Raw genomic sequence first — 17784 nt, forward strand, 5'->3', positions numbered from 1 at the left:
CATCTAGTTGATCCCCTATGGATAGGACATCATCATCAGGTATATTCACTTCTGAGGTAGATGCTTCAGGTTCACTAACTTCCTCCACGGTTGTCTCTGTCGTAACCATGGGCTCGACCCTTGTTCTCGATCCCACCAGTTGGTCAGCATGACGTCGCATTACATTTTCACCAACATCTACCGTGTACATCAGGGGTCCTTGTCTGGCCCGAATTGTTCCAGATTGCCATTTCTCGTTTTTATAGTCCCTGGCTAACACCGGTTGTCCTATTTCAAAACTCCTAGTGGGCTTGTTATTGATATGCTGGAACTGTTTGTTTTCGACTTCCCTCCGCACATTTGGTTTTAACAAGTCCAACCTGGACCGCAACCTCCTGTTATAGAACATCATGGCAGGACTTTGGTTTGTTGTTGCATGGGTGGCGTTTCGATATGCCAGTAGGAAATTGTCCACCTTGTGTTGCAGTGGAATCTGATCTTCGCTCATGGCCTTTATTGCCATTTTGAACGTCTGTACAAACCTCTCGGCCAGCCCATTCGTAGCTGGATGATATGGGGCAGAGGTATAATGTTTCACCCCATTCTTCTTCAGGAATTTCTGGAATTCCTCTGACACGAACTGTGGTCCGTTGTCTGAACATATTTGCTCTGGCAATCCATTTCTTGCAAATATCGTTCTTAGCACCGTGATCGTCTTCTCCAAGGTAGTGGTAGTCATTTTAATCACTTCTGGCCATTTAGAATGTGCGTCCACCGCAATTAAAAACATGGAATCCATGAATGGACCAGCAAAGTCAATATGTACACGTTGCCATGGGGTTGAAGGCCATTCCCATGGATGCAGCGGAGCAATTGGAGGTGCATTTTGGACTTTTTGGCACCCTGAGCAGCTTTTCGTCAGATCCTCTATCTGTTGGTCGATACCCGGCCACCACACATAAGCCCTAGCAAGGCTTTTCATCTTGACTCCCCCCAGATGACCTTCATGCAGTTCTTTTAGAACTCTCTCTCTTAACTTAGGAGGGATAATCACCCTTGTTCCATACATCAATGTTCCCTGACAGATGGACAGCTGTTCTCGTCTTGCTGAGAATGCCGGTAACAGTGGATCACCATGGGCTGGCCATCCCTTTACTGTCAATTCGTAGACCCGGGACAGTGTCGGGTCATTCCTAGTCTCCCTTTCAATATTTGCATTGGTGACAGGTAAACATTCGATGATGGTCGAGTGAAATAACTCCACCGGGTCAACCGTCGGTGCCTCCTCCTCAGTAGGTAGTGGCAGGCGCGACAGCCCATCAGCATTACCATGCTGCTTTGTACCTTTGAATTCTATCTGATATTGATGTGCCCCTAGGAAAAGGGACCATCTCTGGAGCCTCTGTGCTGTCATCACCGAAACACCCTTCTTAGGGTTAAAAATGGATACCAACGGCTGGTGGTCTGTCAGCAGTGTAAACTTCTGGCCCTGCAGGTAATGATTAAACTTCTTTACTCCCCACACAAGGCTGAGAGCCTCCCTATCTATCTGAGCATAGTTGCGCTCAGCGGAGGTCAATGATCTGGATGCAAATGCGACTGGCCTTTCCAAGCCATTTGGCAACTTGTGTGAGAGTACTGCTCCAATACCATAAGGAGAAGCATCACAAGCTAAACGAATAGGTAGCGTTGGGTTGAAGTGAGCCAACACTTCCTCTGAGGTGATCAATGCCTTGCTTTTGCGAAAGGCCTTCTTACAGTCCTCGCTCCACTTCCATGGTACTTCTTTCTGCAAAAGAGCGTTCAGCGGGTGCAGCACCGTGGATAGATTTGGCAGAAACTTATGGTAATAGTTAATCAACCCTAGGAACGACCTCAACTGGGATACATTTTCCGGAGCGGGAGCCTTCACAACAGCTTCGATCTTGTCAGGTGACTTGTGCAGCCCCTCCTGGTCAATGACATGACCACAGTACGAGATCCATTTCTGAAAGAACTCACATTTCTGGCGATTAACTCGAAGTCCATATTCCTTCAATCTGGTGAGCACCAGTTTCAAATTTGCAAGGTGTTCCTCATCTTCATCTCCTGTAATCAGGATATCGTCCAAGTAACATTGAGTGCTTGGAATTCCCTGTAATACCTGCTCCATGGCCCTCTGCCAAATTGCTGGAGCCGAAGCCACTCCAAAAACCAGTCTATTATATCGATACAAGCCTCTGTGCGTGTTGATTGTGAGATACTGGCGCGACTCTTCCTCAACTTCCATCTGTAAGTACGCTTGCGCCAGTTCTATCTTGGTGAAGTGTTTCCCGCCAGACAATGAAGCAAAGATATCCTCAATCCGCGGAAGCGGATATTGCACCGTGTGAAGCACCGGATTAACCGTGATCTTGAAGTCTCCACAGATGCGGACCTTCCCCGGTTCCCCTGGCTTGTTACTCGATGAACGCTTCATGACGGGAACAATGGGCGTGGCCCACTCACTCCAGTCCACCTTCGACAGTACTCCTGAACGTTCTAGCCCTTCCAGCTCAGCTTCCACAGCAGGTCGTATCGCATAAGGTACCGGTCTGGCTTTGAAAAATTTTGGGTTTGCATGTTCTGCAATCTTGATTTTTGCCGTAATTCCTCTGTGTTCCCAGTCCCTGTTGGAACACCTCTTTAACCTCATCCAATATTCTGGACAATCGTTCAGGTTTGACATCTTTTTTTCCGGAATCTACCATTATTGCTTTTAGGGAGTGCCAGTCCATATTTATTTTCCTGATCCACTCCCGTTCCAGAAGTGGTGGACCTCCCTCAGGTAGTACATATAAGTCCATTCCTTGGTGTTCTTTGCCCTTGTGTACCACCTTGACTTTTATCTTTCCGATGGGGTATACTTTTTGCCCCGTGTATGTCTGCAATACTATCTCCGTATCCCGTAGGGGAATATGTGTGAATAACCTTTTGTAATCTTGCTTATTCATGACCGTCAACGCCGATCCGGTGTCCAATTCCATCTTCACTTGGACTCCTGCTATCTGAAGTGTGACCCAGATAGTTTGTAGGTCAGCTTCCTTACTCACATTGTGAATTCTCAGACTACCCAGTTCCTTGCTGTTGGAGTCTGAATCCGAATTCTGTTCATCCGAACTCTTCTCAGCCACCTTATGTACCTTTCTGCACTTTTCCTGCGGTGACTTTTTGTTGCTGGTCTTCTTTCCTGACCGGCATACTTTAGCTATGTGACCAAGCTTGCCACATTTTCTACATTCCTGATTTTTAAACCAGCATTGGTTCTGATCGTGTGTTGTCTTTCCACAACGATAACATTTCGCTGTACCCAAAGCCATTTGATCTACGCTGAGTACCGCTGCCTTCAGCTGCATTTCCACAGTGCCTCTCGCTGCGGCTTCGTGCGATGCTGCAATAGTGACAGCCTTATCAAGTGTAAGATCATTCTCTTCAAGCAGCCACTTTTGTGTTCCTTCTTTCGACAATCCACACACGAATTCGTCTCTCAGTGCCTCTGTCAGTCTTTCCCCAAACTGACAGTATTTCGCTAGCTTACGCAGTTCAATTAAATACTCCGCGTTGCTTTCCTCTTTCAGTTGCGTTCTCGCATAAAATTTAAATCGTTCCGTTAACATCAGCGGTGTGGGGTTCAAATGATTTCTCAGGACAGCAACAATATTAGCGAAAGCCTGATCCGCCGGTTTAGCTGGTGATAGAAGATGCTTCAATAGCCCGTATGTCTTCGCACCCATTGAGTTTAGTGAGGTTAGTGCTTTATCTTCATCTGATATTTTATTTGCCTTACAATAAATTTCTATGCATTCTACATACGTGGCCCAATCTTCAACATCGGGATCGAAATCGTTGATGTTACCACGCTTAGGCATCCTCGCAATCTTCTTGAGAAACAAAAAGAATTTTTTTTTTCTTTTTTCAAAATGGCGGTTTCCCGCGCTTGTCGTCTTCCCCCGCCTACGAAAATGGCAGCTTCCCGCGTTTGCCTTTCTCCCCCGCTGGCTGTAATGGCGATTGCCGTATTGCTGCGTTCGCCCTCCCCAGCGGTTCTCAAATCGTGCCTCCCAGCCCCTCTTGCAGTCCGGTCCTTTCCCCCGGCTTCGGCTGAGTTCTCTGCGTTTTTTTTTTTTTTATCCCGCGCCTCGCGGCCTCGGTAGCTGCCCGGCCTTTTTCCCCGGTCGCGGTCGAGCTCTCTCTCGACGCTGTTGCGTCTCCCAGCCCGCTTGCAGCCCGGTCTTTTACACCGGCTGCGTTTGCATTCACCGCGGCTCCCGTGCCTTACGCTGCCCCAGTCTCAGCGCCTCTGGCCCCGACTTCTGTCTGGCTCTTTTCCCCGGCCATGGTCGAGTTCTCCGCCCTTATATCCTCCGTTTTTCCCTCCCCTACTTCACAGCCAACGTGGCCGACTTGCTGCTCGTCGCTGATCGGCTTACCCACCACCGTGATAGAAGGGATGATCACTGCCTGTTGCTGATGGAAGGCTTCGTGTCAGGATTCTTCCTTGCTCTTCAGACCCGAGTCTTTTCTCAGCAGGATGATGAGGGCGGATGCCTCTTCTCGACGCCCGTTAAACTGCCTTGGATATATCTCTGCCGCAGGGTAAGATCGTCATCGTCGCCACTGTTAAGTCTGTGTGTTCTAGTTATTGTTAATAAGAATCACTGCACACAGACCACAAGAGTAAATTCAACAGGTCTTTACTAGTCGGAGGTCAGGCTGAACTGCCCAATAAATCATTACACAGCACTTATATACCGGTGTGGTCACCACCGGTATTACAGTATACAGCAGCCAAGATAAAGTAGTGCATCTCTTAAAATAGTTCTCTTAAAGGTGGAACGGTTACATACACCACAAGTAGAGCATAAATCGGGGAGGGGGGACGATGAGCAGGGCGGGTAGAGAAAGTGGGGAGCAATCACTGTAGCCAGTGGCTCGGCATTGTGTGTGATTACAGAGGAAAAGATGGGCAGGTAGGAAAGGAGTAATCTGGGAACGAGGGGAGTAGGGGTGCGAGTGTTAGTTGGAGACACAAATAAAATGTGTCCAGGCCTGGCGCAGAGAGTGAGACATTAAGAGAGCAACACAGGGAGTGCGGACACGGGGATAGAAGTGGTGGGGAGGGAAGAGGAAGTCGAGCATAAAAATAAAATATGCCAAAGACGCGGGATTGGGAGAGAGCATGAGAACGGCAGCTGAGCTCACTGTTGAAGTAGTGAAGGCTAGGATAGGAAAGGACTCGAGTCAGTGAGTGCTGTATCAGAGACGGCAGTATAGCTCAATTAAGGGATTCAGAGATGGACTATGGCAAGTGAACTGTTTAAAATCTTGGAAGGCCGTAAGTGTAAGGTAATAGAATAAATTTGATCTAAAATAAAACAATGAAAAATACCCATGATTGCAGCAAGTGTTCTGACCAAGAATTTGTATGCAAGCCAAAATTGCTTGATTTAAAATAAATTAGCCTTTAAGCAAGTACTGCATTACTAGCCCACTCCCTGTGGTTTTGGTCATCGTGAGTCAGAGGTTACAGTGTTGCAGGTGGGGGAGGGGGAGCTTCTAGGGTGTCCGGGGTTCTCGACCTAGCTACAGCCTTTGACATGGTTGACCACACCATCCTCCTCCAATGCCTCTCCTCTGTTGTCCAGCTGGGTGAGATCCATTCCTATCGATCCAGGCGTAGCTAGAGAATCACCTGCAATGGCTTCCCATCCCACTCCCACATAGTTATCCTTGGAGTTCCCCAAGGATCTATTCTTGGCCCCCTCCTATTTCTCATCTACATGCTGCCCCTCGGCGACATCATCCGAAAACACATGAGGTTCCACATGTACGCTGACGACACCCAGCTCTACCTCACCACCACCTCTCTTGACCCCTTCACCACCTCTGATTTGTCGGGCTGCTTGTCCGACATAAGTATAGGATGAGCAAAAATTTTCTCCAATTAACTATTGGGAAGACCAAAACCATTGGGGGAAAAATTCGGTTGCTTTGCGCCTCCCTAAGAGGGCGCTAACGGGCCACAAAGTAACTAGCGCCTGGGCACGGCGCCGCCAACGCCTCCCGCAAAATTCAGCGGGAGGTTAGCGGCAGCAGTAACCGGTATTGCCCGCGGCGCTACGCCGCCGGTGATGGCGTCATCGCTGTGCACAGCGCCCTGGCTGTGATCTTCGGGAGCGCCCCCTGACTTACTGCTGGACGCTATATCCGACGGGGTCAGGGGGGCCTACCTGCAGCCGGGGAGGCGCTATTTAAAGGCGAGGTGCGGGGTGGCCGTTTTTGTTGCTGGCCACCTGCCAGCACCTGCTTCCGCTCTCGTCCCCGGCCTCCTTACCTGCACCCCCACCTCGCGCCCCCCCCCCCCCCCCCCGGGGAGTGCCGGCTGTGCTCCATGAACCCGGCACTTACTCTTGAGTGCCGAGCTCTTTTGCCGGCACTCCCGATCCCCAGGGGCCCAGCTGGGCCTTTAAGAAGGGGAGGAAGGCCTGCGGCACGTAGCGCTGCGATATTCCGTCGCAGCGCCCTGAGAGGCAGGCAGGGCACTTCCAGTAACACCCCGCTTCCCTCTTGGGGCGCTACCACTTAATTTCCGTTACAAGTGCACTAATTTTTCCGGGATGCTAAAAGTAGCGCCCTGGCGAAGTTAGCGCTCCAAAGGGGGTGCTACTCAATTTTTAGCCCATTGTCTTCGATCCCCTCCGCGAATTCCGTTCCCTAGCCACCGACTCCATCACTCTCCCTGGCCACTGTCTGAGATTGAACCAGACCGTACGCAACCTTAGCATCACATTTAACCCTGAGCTGAGCTTCCGACCCCATATCCTCTCCATCACCAAGACCGCCTACTTTCACCTCCGTCAAATTGTCATCCCCACTCTTGCCTCAGCTCATTTGCTGCTGGAACCCTCATACATACCTTTGTTACCTCTAGACTTGGCTATTCTAACGCTCTCCTGGCCAGCCTCCCACCTTGCACCCTCTGTAAACTTCAGCACATCCAAAATTCTGCCCATATCCTAACTTGCACCGAGTCCTGTTCACCTTTCATCCCTGTGCTCGTTGACCCACTTTGGCTCTTGGTTTGGCAACAGCTTGATTTTAAAATTCTCATCTTTGTTTTCAAATCCCTCCATGCCTTCCTATTTCTGTAACTCCTCCAACCTAACAGCCCTTTGAGATCTCTGCACTCCTTCAATTCTGGCCTCTTGTACATCCCTGATTTTAATCGCTCCACCATTGGCGGCTGTGCCTTCAGCTGCCTAGGCCCTAAGCTCTGGAATTCCCTCCCTAAACCTCTCTGTCTCTCTATCCTGTCTTTAAGACGCTCCTTAAAACCTGCCTCTTTGACCAAGCTTTTGGTCATCTGTCCTAATATCTCCTTACGTGGCTCGGTGCCAAATATTTTGTGATAACTCTCCTCTGAAGCACCTTGGGACGTTTTAAAAAATAAAATGAAAGACTTACATTTCTGTAGCTCCTTTCATGACCTCAGGACATCGCAAAGCACGTTACAGCTTTTGAAGTGTAGTCACTGTTGTAATGTAGTTTTACTATGTTAAAGGTGCTATCATAGAGTCATAGAGTTATACAGCACGGATAGAGGCCCTTCGGCCCATCGTGTCCGTGCCGGCCATCAAGCCCTGTCTAATCTAATCCCATATTCCAGCATTTGGTCCGTAGCCTTGTATGTTATGGCATTTCAAGTGCTCATCCAAATGCTTCTTAAATGTTGTGAGGGTTCCTGCCTCCACAACCCTTTCAGGCAGTGAGTTCCAGACTCCAACCACCCTCTGGGTGGAAAAAGTTCTTTCTCAAATCCCCTCTAAACCTCCCGCCCTTTACCTTGAATCTATGCCCCCTAGTTATTGACCCTTCTACTAAGGGAAAAAGCTCCTCAGTATCCATCCTATCTATGCCCCTCATAATTTTGTACACCTCAATCATGTCCCCCCTCAGCCTCCTCTGCTCCAAGGAAAACAAACCCAATCTGCCCAGTCTTTCTTCATAGCTGAAGCGCTCCAGCCCTGGTAACATCCTGGTGAATCTCCCCTGCACCCTCTCCAAAGCGATCACATCCTTCCTGTAGTGTGGCGACCAGAACTGCACACAGTATTCCAGCTGTGGCCTAACCAGTGTTTTATACAGCTCCATCATAACCTCCTTGCTCTTATATTCAATGCCTCGGCTAATGAAGGCAAGTATCCCATATGCCTTTTTTACCACCTTATCCACCTGTTCCGCCGCCTTCAGGGATCTGTGTACTTGCACACCCAGATCCCTCTGCCCCTCCGTCTTGCCTAGGGTCTTACCATTCATTGTGTATTCCCTTGCCTTGTTAGTCCCCCCCAAAGTGCATCACCTCGCACTTTTCCGGGTTAAATTCCATTTGCCACTGTTCCGCCCATCTGACCAACCCATCTATATCGTCCTGCAGACTGAGGCTACCCTCCTCGCTATTTACCACCCTACCAATTTTTGTATCATCCGCGAACTTACTGATCATACCTTTTACATTCATATCCAAGTCATTAATGTAGACCACAAACAGCAAGGGACCCAGCACCGATCCCTGTGGCACCCCACTGGCCACAGGCTTCCAGTCACAAAAACAACCTTCGACCATCACCCTCTGCCTTCTGCCACTAAGCCAGTTTTGTATCCAATGTGCCAAGGCACCCTGGATTCCATGGGCTCTTACCTTCTTGACCAGTCTCCTGTGCGGGACTTTATCGAAGGCCTTACTGAAATCCATATAAATGCAAATTGTTGTTGAAGTTGAAGCAAGGTACATATCTCCAGTGAAAGAATTTGAAAAGAAAGCCAAATTTCTGATATGGGTGCAGTTTATACCTGAATGGATAGAAACCGGTTTTGTACTGACACGAATGGAAGTGTGCTATTTGCAAGCAATTTTTGAGGCCAGCTCATTATTGTAATTTGATATTGATTCAGGTGCCAGTTTGGATGAGTTGTGAGAGATGAAAATTGAGTAAGTCAAATTTAAAGGGACAGGAGTGCCACGGTAGGGGGACAAAAATTATGAAAGCATTTAGAAAATCTTAAAAGGCTTTTCATCCATTAGCAACCTTTGCCAATGCTGAAGGGACAGGGACTAAGAAGAGATGGTCAACAACAAAGGGAACGGAAACCCAAGGTCCAAGTGTGAGTGCATAGGCAAGTGACAACCAACCCAGCACCTGGATCCCCTGTTTGATGGCTGCTGAAATGAAAGCAGTACTGCATGAGATAGTTGCCCTCTATGCCACCACTCCCATAGGTCAACATTGCAACATGCCTTTAAGGAGGTGGTACCAAATTTCAGATGGCAGCTGACCATTATTGTCAGCCCAATACTGCATGGTAGCTGCAGGTATCTTTGCAACAGTTGTCACAGCTCTGGATCTGACTGTCTGATGTCTTGGACTCTGTAAAGAGAGTTCCCTACAATCATTGTACAGTACATAAAAAATGGTGTATCCTTTTTGTCTCTCTGAGCTGGATTTGATTTTTAAAGTAATAATTTGAAGTGAAACATTTACTCCCAGCTTCTTAAATCATTTTGCAGTTTATTTACAGATCATTAAAGTTAATTCTCCAGTTTGTGAGAAAAGAATGTCAGATGTCCTGTGACAACATGAATATGCTTCCAGTTGTTGACTTAGAGAATCACACTGAGAAATTCTGCACATCCTCGATGGTGGCATCCTGGGAATTGCAGGCAGACGTATAGTTGATAACTGCCTTCAGTTGACTATTTGGGGGAAAATACAGGCGCAAACACTGGCTTTTAAGGCTATGTCCTCCAAATAAAAACCTTAATGAGTGTACTCAAAGATAGAGAAAGAAAAGAGTTTTATAGGGAAATTTAATTAAGTTAATGTGAATTATAAAATTACTAGCTGAAGTGCCCGGCGGTGCCGAGGCTTTTTCGAGGGCATGTTGTTGTTGGAAGAGAGAGAGAGAGCGCGACGGGGGGGAAGAGAGAGAGGGCGGGTGGGGGGGAAGGGAGGGCAGGTGGGGAGGGAGGGCGGGGGGGGAAGCGAGGGCGGGGGGGAAGGGAGGGCGGGAGAGCGGAGGGGAGAGGGGAAGGAGGGGGAGGGAAAGGGGGGGGGAGGGAGGGCGGGAAGGGAGGAGGGAGGGCGGGGAGGGGAAGGGGGAGGGAGGAAGGGAGGGCTTGAGGCTGAGAGACGGCCACGACCGGTTGCCGGGGTAACCCTGCCGCGCCGCCCCGCCCCGCACTCCCGAGAGCCCCGCTCTCCGAGCCCCGCACTCCCGAGAGCCCCGCTCTCGAAGCCCCAGCCGCCCCGCCCCGCACTCCCGAGAGCCCCGCTCACCAAGGCCGAGATCCGCACTATCGAGAGCCCCGCCCCCGCCCGAGCCGAGCGCGGAACAGAGAGACGCCGCGTCTCACCTGCTCCTGCTGCGCGCGCACCCTGACCCTCGTGGCTGACGCCGTTGCCCCGGGTAACGTGACACGGGGGGGGTGGGTGAGGAGCTTGGCAGAAGCCCAATTACCTAGCTCGGGCCTGGCTGGGCAAGAAAGGCCCAGGCTTTCAGGCCTAAGAAAAAAACGGGGAAAGGTAGGAAAAAGAATCTTCAGGTTAGAGAAAATATTTACAAATGAGTGATTTTTTTTTAAAACAATTTAATAAATTCAATTTTATTTTGCTGGAAATGTATATTTGAAAAGAAAGACGCAGAAAGCAGGAAAAAGAATGGAAGCAAGATGGCGGCTACTCACCTCGGTTCAGAACGATAAGGCCCACCCACACACGCACCGATTGGTCGACCGCCAGGTGACCAAAGCGTAGGATTGGTCAATCGTCCCGTCACTCGACCGTAGGAGGGCCCGGCCGCACGCGGCAGCAAGCCGGCGTACGATTGGTCAACCTCGAGGTCACTCTGTCGCTAATGAGCGGATAATGAGATGCTAATGAGCGGAATGTTGAAGGTTTTTCGGATACCGCGGGCGCAATTTTTGTCCGGCCGAAACGTAAATACGCTTAAGTCCGTTTTGGAAAGGTAAGCTTTCTTTCGACGTAACGCACGCGTAGGTACGCCCTATAACTTTCGAGCGCATAGCCCGACAGACGCACACGTGAGGATAGACAGACAGAAGGACAGACAGACAGAAGCATCGCTTTATATATATATATATATATATATATATATATGTAGACTAGCTGGAGTGCCCGGCGGTGCCGAGGCTTTTTCGAGGGCATGTTGTTGTTGGAAGAGAGAGAGAGAGAGCGACTGGGGGGAAGAGAGAGAGCGACTGGAGGGAAGAGAGAGAGCGACTGGGGGGAAGAGAGAGAGCGACTGGGGGGAAGAGAGAGAGCGACTGGGGGGAAGAGAGAGAGCGACTGGGGGGAAGAGAGAGAGCGACTGGGGGGGAAGAGAGAGAGCGACTGGGGGGGAAGAGAGAGAGCGACTGGGGCGAAGAGAGAGAGCGACTGGGGGGGAAGAGAGAGAGCGACTGGGGGGAAGAGAGAGAGCGACTGGGGGGAAGAGAGAGAGCGACTGGGGGGAAGAGAGAGAGCGACTGGGGGGAAGAGAGAGAGCGACTGGGGGGGAAGAGAGAGAGCGACTGGGGCGAAGAGAGAGAGCGACTGGGGGGGAAGAGAGAGAGCGACTGGGGCGAAGAGAGAGAGCGACTGGGGGGGAAGAGAGAGAGCGACTGGGGGGAAGAGAGAGAGCGACTGGGGGGAAGAGAAGGGGGAAGAAGGGGAAGGGGGGAGGGAAGGGGGAAGAGTCCCCGAGCCCCGCCCCCCCCCCCCAATCACCCGAGCCCCGCCCCCCGATCTCCCGAGCACCGCCCCCCCCGATCTCCCGAGCCCCGCCCCCCGATCTCCCGAGCCCCGCCACCCCCCCCCCCGATCTCACGAGCATGGCCCCCCCCCCGATCTCCCGAGCCCCGGATCTCCGGAGCCCCGATCTCCCGAGCCCCGCCCCCCCCCGATCCCCACCCCCCCCCCCGATCTCCCGAGCCCCGCCCCCCGATCTCCAGAGCCCCGCCCCCCCGATCTCCCGAGCCCCGCCACCCCTGAGGCTCGCCCCCCCCCCGATCTCCCGAGCCCCGCCCCCCCCTGATCTCTAGTCCCGGCCCGCGATCTCCCGATGTCCCGCCCCGCGATCTCCCAAGCCCCGCCCTCCCGAGCAGCGGCGTCCCGCTCTCCGGGGCTCCGCCCTCCCGCTCTCCGGAGCCCCGCCCTCCCGAGCTGGCTTCCGCCCCACGCACTGACATGGCCCCGCTCTCCCGAGCTGGCTTGAAGATCGCCGATTGCGGCTGAGAGACGGCCGGCGGGCCCGGTTGCCGGGGAAACCCGAAGCCCTGCCCGAGATCAGCACTCCCGATAGCCCTGCCCCCCGCCCGAGCCGAGCGGGGAATAGAGAGAGAGACGCCGCGTCTCAGCTGCTCCTGCTGCGCGCGCACCCTTTAGTAAGGTAGCAGCGCTGGGCTGAGGCCCGCCCCTCCAGCCTTCGACTGGGGCCGGGAGGTGCCTAGCTCGGGCGTGGGTGCGGAGGAGAGGCCAAGGCTTCGAGGCCTACCTGGACAAACGGGGAAAGCTAGGAAAATTAATGAGATTAGATAAGTTAATGACTTTCTAAATCTTTTTTTTAAAAACAATATGTGTTTTAAAAGCAACGCTTTTTTTAAAGACGCAGAAAGCGGGAAAAAGAAAGGAAAAGTTTGGAATCAAGATGGCGGCGACTCACCTCGGTTCAGAACGATAAGGCCCACCCACACACGCACCGATTGGTCGACCGTCAGGTCACCAAAGCGTAGGATTGGTCAATCGTCCCGTCACTCGACCGTAGGAGGGCCCGGCCGCACGCGGCAGCAACCCGGCGTACGATTGGTCGACCTCGAGGTCACTCTGTCGCTAATGAGCGGATAATGAGATGCTAATGAGCGGAATGTTGAAGGTTTTTCGGATACCGCGGGCGCGATTTTAGCCCGGCCGAAACGTAAATACGCTTAAGACCGTTTTGGAAAGGTAAGCTTTCTTTCGACATAACGCACGCGTAGTTACGCTCTGTAACTTTCGAGCGCATAGCCCGATAGACGCACACGTGAGGACAGAAGGACAGACAGACAGAAAGAAGCATCCGTTTATATATAGACTAGCTGGGGAGCCCCGCGTTGCGAGGGCAATTTTGGGGCGCTTGGTCTCCCTGCCCCTGTGTGTCCTCCCTCTCCCTGTCATGTCCCCTCCCTCCCTCCCCTCCCCTCCTCTCCCTCCCCTCCCCTCCTCTCCCTCCCTCCCCTCCCCTGTCTCCCTCCCCTCCCCTCCCCTGTCTCCCTCCCCTCGCCCACTCCCCCACTCCCCTCTGTCCCTCTCTCCGGCCCCTCCCCCTGCCTAGCGCCTGTGGTCCGGAGCTGAGGTCCCCCGCGTATCGCGCGGCTGATGGACGGCCGCTGTGGGCGGGCGGGCGGCGCATGCGCGGTCAGTGTGGGCGGTGCGAGCCCCCCGCGATTTCCCGAGGCTCTCTCTCCGCCCCACCCCCCCCCGGCGATTTCCCGAGGCCCTCCCCCCCCCCCCCCCCCTATTAAATTGTTATTTAATTCCCTAACACACAGAAAGTGTGGGGGGGAAAATTGTGAAAAATCAAGATGGCGGCCACTCACCTCGGTTCAGAAGGATAAGGCCCGCCCACACACGCACCGATTGGTCGACCGGTCAGGTCACCGAAGCGTAGGATTGGTCAATCGTCGAGTCACTGGACACTCAACTGTAGGAAGGAACCCACCGTCCGATTGGTGGACCTCGACGTCACACGGTTGCTAATGAGATGCTAATGAGCGGAACGCTGAACGTTTTTGGGATACCGCGGGCGGGATTTTTGTCCGGCCGAAACGTAAATACGCCTATGACCGGTCCGTAATCGCAAGCTTTCTTTTGAGGCGACGCGCGTGTCGGTACGCTCTGTAACTTTCAAACGTATAGAGAACAGACAGACAGACATCGGGACAGACAGAAGAGCCACTTTATATATATATATATATAGATTACATTGTGGGATTTTTGATTTTTTTTTCCCTTCAAGCAAAGGATATTGTGATTGAGGTGTTTCAGGGTTGCATTTTATAACAATGTGAATCTGCACAGGTTTACTAGGAAAGGCCATAGGCGTTGAATATATATAGTGAAGTTAGGTGGGGCAGTTTTTGGAATTCACAACTGATTCAATGAGAATTAATTGTCTCGTCCCACACCCATTAGGAGAAATCCTCTTTAAAACTCAAAGGGAGCTAAATTCGGTTGATTTGTGCATGGCGCTGCGGCACGTAGCACTGCGATATTGGCTCGCAGCACCCTAAGAGGGACACGGGGCGCTTCCAGTAGCGTCCCTCCTCCCCCTTGGGGCGCTGCCTGGGAAAATCGGCTGCGGGGGTGCTAATTTTTTTGGGACTCTAAAATTAGCGTCCCGGTGAAGGTAGTGCCCCAAAGGGGGTGCTACCCAATTTTTACCCCAAATTCCACAGGGAGAGAGAGCCATTCTTATTGACGGGCCTCCTGGCAAATCACAATGGAGAGGAAGTCAGTGTCTCGATTCAAATTGCAATTGATAAATATGCATATCAATAAATCGGGTAGGATACAGTTGGGATAAATTTGAATATAAGCCAATCAGCTGTCAAGTGCGACACAGAAACTTCTATAATACCTGAAATGTGACAGACAGTAAGTGCATGCTGGATGCAACAGTTTTGGCTAGATATATAGGTCGTACATCAGCTAGTGAGCAGAGTGCAAGTCACATAGATATATAGGTCGTACATCAGCTAGTGAGCAGAGTGCAAGTCACATAGATATATAGGTCGTACATCAGCTAGTGAGCAGAGTGCAAGTCACAACCAGTGTAACCTGCAATATTACTTGAGTCTTGCCAGCTGTACTTGGCACTCTGTAACCATTGGTCTCAGACTGGTTGTGCAGAATAACTGCAGCCTTAGAGGAGTTTGGAAGCAATTAAATCCAGTTTGAGTTGTGTACAAATTACAGTTCTGTCTTTAGCACTGCTTCCATGACACTTGCAAGCCTTCAACAAAACCTAAAATACAGGAAGCTCTAATTATCTTAGTAGCAAACATTGTAATTTCTGTTAATGCAACCACACATTTTATCTTTTTGGTAAATAGTCATTTTCAATTAATGAGGTTAAACATCCATTAATCCTTGGTGATGGTATCTCTTTTGCAGCCAAGTAAGATAGTAAATAGCTATTTCAAGATGTGAAATAGCTGCATGACTACTTGCATGCAACCATTCAGATTATTAAATGGAAAGTGAGTAGAACATGTGGAGAGAGCTGTAACTAATGAATATGGCATGGATTAAGTATTTAATAAACCAGTGGTGGAAGCTTATTCTAACAATGCTCCCCAGATACCAGGTCTTAGCACTACAGTACTTGCAGCATGGATTTTATTCCTCCGAAATAAGTTGAAGTAGAAGAGGTGTTTGATACATAATACAACGCTCCATGGGGATTTAGTGGCTTCATTATTGCTACCTGACTTAGCTTAGTCCTTACTGAGTGTTTACCCATCACTTTTTCATGTGTATCTGAAGTTTAATATGCTATTAATAAATGGATAACTGTTATATTTATAATTTTTAAAACTATGTTTTCCACTCCATTGACTCATGCTAAGGTATGGCTGCCATAAATTGTCTTGGTTCAATAGCCATTATTCATGTATGAGCCTCAACAGTGAGTGTTTGAAGACTGTTTGTTTGAACATAGGAAGTATGAATATACAGGAAACTTTTTGCTATCCGGCACCGACGGGACCGAGCTGTTGCCGTTCCCTCAAAACTGCCGGACACTCCAGCGTTAATGTTGAAGCATACGGAGCTTTTCATCTCCGTATCTGACAACAAACATTGTTGCTTAGCAACAGCTTCTAAACAGTCGGCCCGTACCTTGGAAGCGTCTCTCTGAAGCTGTTGCTAAGCTACAGAGACTTTGCAGAGCCTGACTGTTGAAAAAAAAAGCCACGAGAAGAAAAAGAACCCACGAGAAGAAAAAAAACCGAACAAAACGGCTCCTGATTTTTGCCGGTGGCTCGAGCTTGCCGGACATTTAGCCTCCGGATAACACAAAGTTTCCTGTATTATGAATTGAAAATGAGGGACAGGAAAAGACCAGTTGGCCCATCAAGCCTGTCCCATACTGTCATGGCACAACTTTACACACCATGTTCCCCATCCCCTCCCCTACCAGCCGCGCAATCTCCTGGGAGAGACGAAAAAAGAAGTGTCACTTTCAAGCTTAATACTGTCCTCATCCAAGCAAATCAAAAATCAATGAAGAAGAAGTAACCCAACAGAAACCCGAGCAATAGATTTTGTTTTAAAAGCCCAGCATAGATGGTTACATGATAAAACTTATGGCCACATTTATGAAAATATATTAAAATTAGGCCAGATTGTATGACTTTAAAATGGGGACTAAATTATGTCTGCATGCATTAGTCCAATTCTCCCCTGTCCTCTAACCCCAATTCACTTGAAGACTACAATTGGTCTTCACTCCCCATGTGCTATGCCAAGGGAGATCGACTAGTCTTGTATAATTTTGTAAATCACTGAGAAAAGGAGAGTACTTGCATCTTAATCAAATTCTACCACTATATTGTGGGAGAGAGTTAAATATTGTATAACGTGAATAAGAGGTTTTGAGGAGGGAATAACAAACAAATTTACTTTGGAACATCGGAACAGGAGTAGGCTATTCATCTCCTTGACCCTGCACCACCATTATATGATCTGTACCTCAACCCTATTTACCCACCTTTTCTCCATATCCATTGATCCGCTCACCTAAAAAATATCTATTGATCTCAGTCTTGAAAATTTCAGTCGACCCAGCATCCGCAGCCTTTCGGGGGAAGAGTTCCAGATTTCCACTACCTTTTGTGTGAAAAAATGCTTTCTGATTTAATTCCTAACTGGCTTATGTCCCCTTGTTCTGGATTCCCCCACCAGAGGAAATAGTTTCTCTCCATCCACCCTTTATCAACTCCCTTTATCATTTAAACACCCCAATTACATCACTTGCATCTTAACCAAGCTTTGTAAACTGGTAGATAAGTAGTATTGTAGATATATCAATAAGGTCCATATCTGTAACAGTAAGATGTTATATTTTTAACCTTGAGTCAGTCATGTAATGCATTGCTTAAGTTGGTTTGCTATATTATAGTGATGGGTGAAACCATGTCATGTTTAGGTTGCAGTAGGGCAGCAATACTCATCCTAAAACTGCACCATTGACTCCAGGCTATCCATGAGCAATGCCACAGAATCCATAATGGGTGATCATCTAGTATAAATAAAATTCTAGGGAATTTTCATTTAAATATAGCAGTTTAAAAACAGTGTAGGACTATGACGCTATAAATGTCAGGTAACTTAATTTTCACAAGTTATAGACTTTATAAAGTACTGCTCTGCAGGAAACCAGGTTCATGAGATCTGACAGTTTGAAAGACCATATTGATTTGTACAGAATTTGCCCCCTTGCAGTAGAAAGTTGGTATGATTTTTGTATGGCACAACCAAGTAAAGCACTAGGAATTTATACAGCTCTGTGTACATATCTATACATCTTGCATATGATGCACATCTCCTGTCCCCAATCTTGATTCCTGTTGTCACAATTTTTGATCGCACTCTTGCATCAACATTTACCAGTTATTAATTGCAATGTGAATATTTCTCATTCAATGTCGTATTGTCGACGGTTGTGATATAGTTGCAGGCTCTGGCCACTACA

At 49.6% G+C, this 17784-nt stretch overlaps 1 protein-coding gene across 3 annotated transcripts in view; it reads left to right on the forward strand.

The window, feature by feature from the left end:
• hacl1 (2-hydroxyacyl-CoA lyase 1) overlaps positions 1 to 17784 on the forward strand; it is a 111160-nt gene that overhangs the window by 57327 nt on the left and 36049 nt on the right. The window lies entirely within an intron of this gene.

Source organism: Somniosus microcephalus, chromosome 5 (assembly GCF_052327205.1).
Source record: "Somniosus microcephalus isolate GS21.2 chromosome 5, FLI_Smic_1.0, whole genome shotgun sequence".
Lineage (NCBI taxonomy): Eukaryota > Metazoa > Chordata > Chondrichthyes > Squaliformes > Somniosidae > Somniosus > Somniosus microcephalus.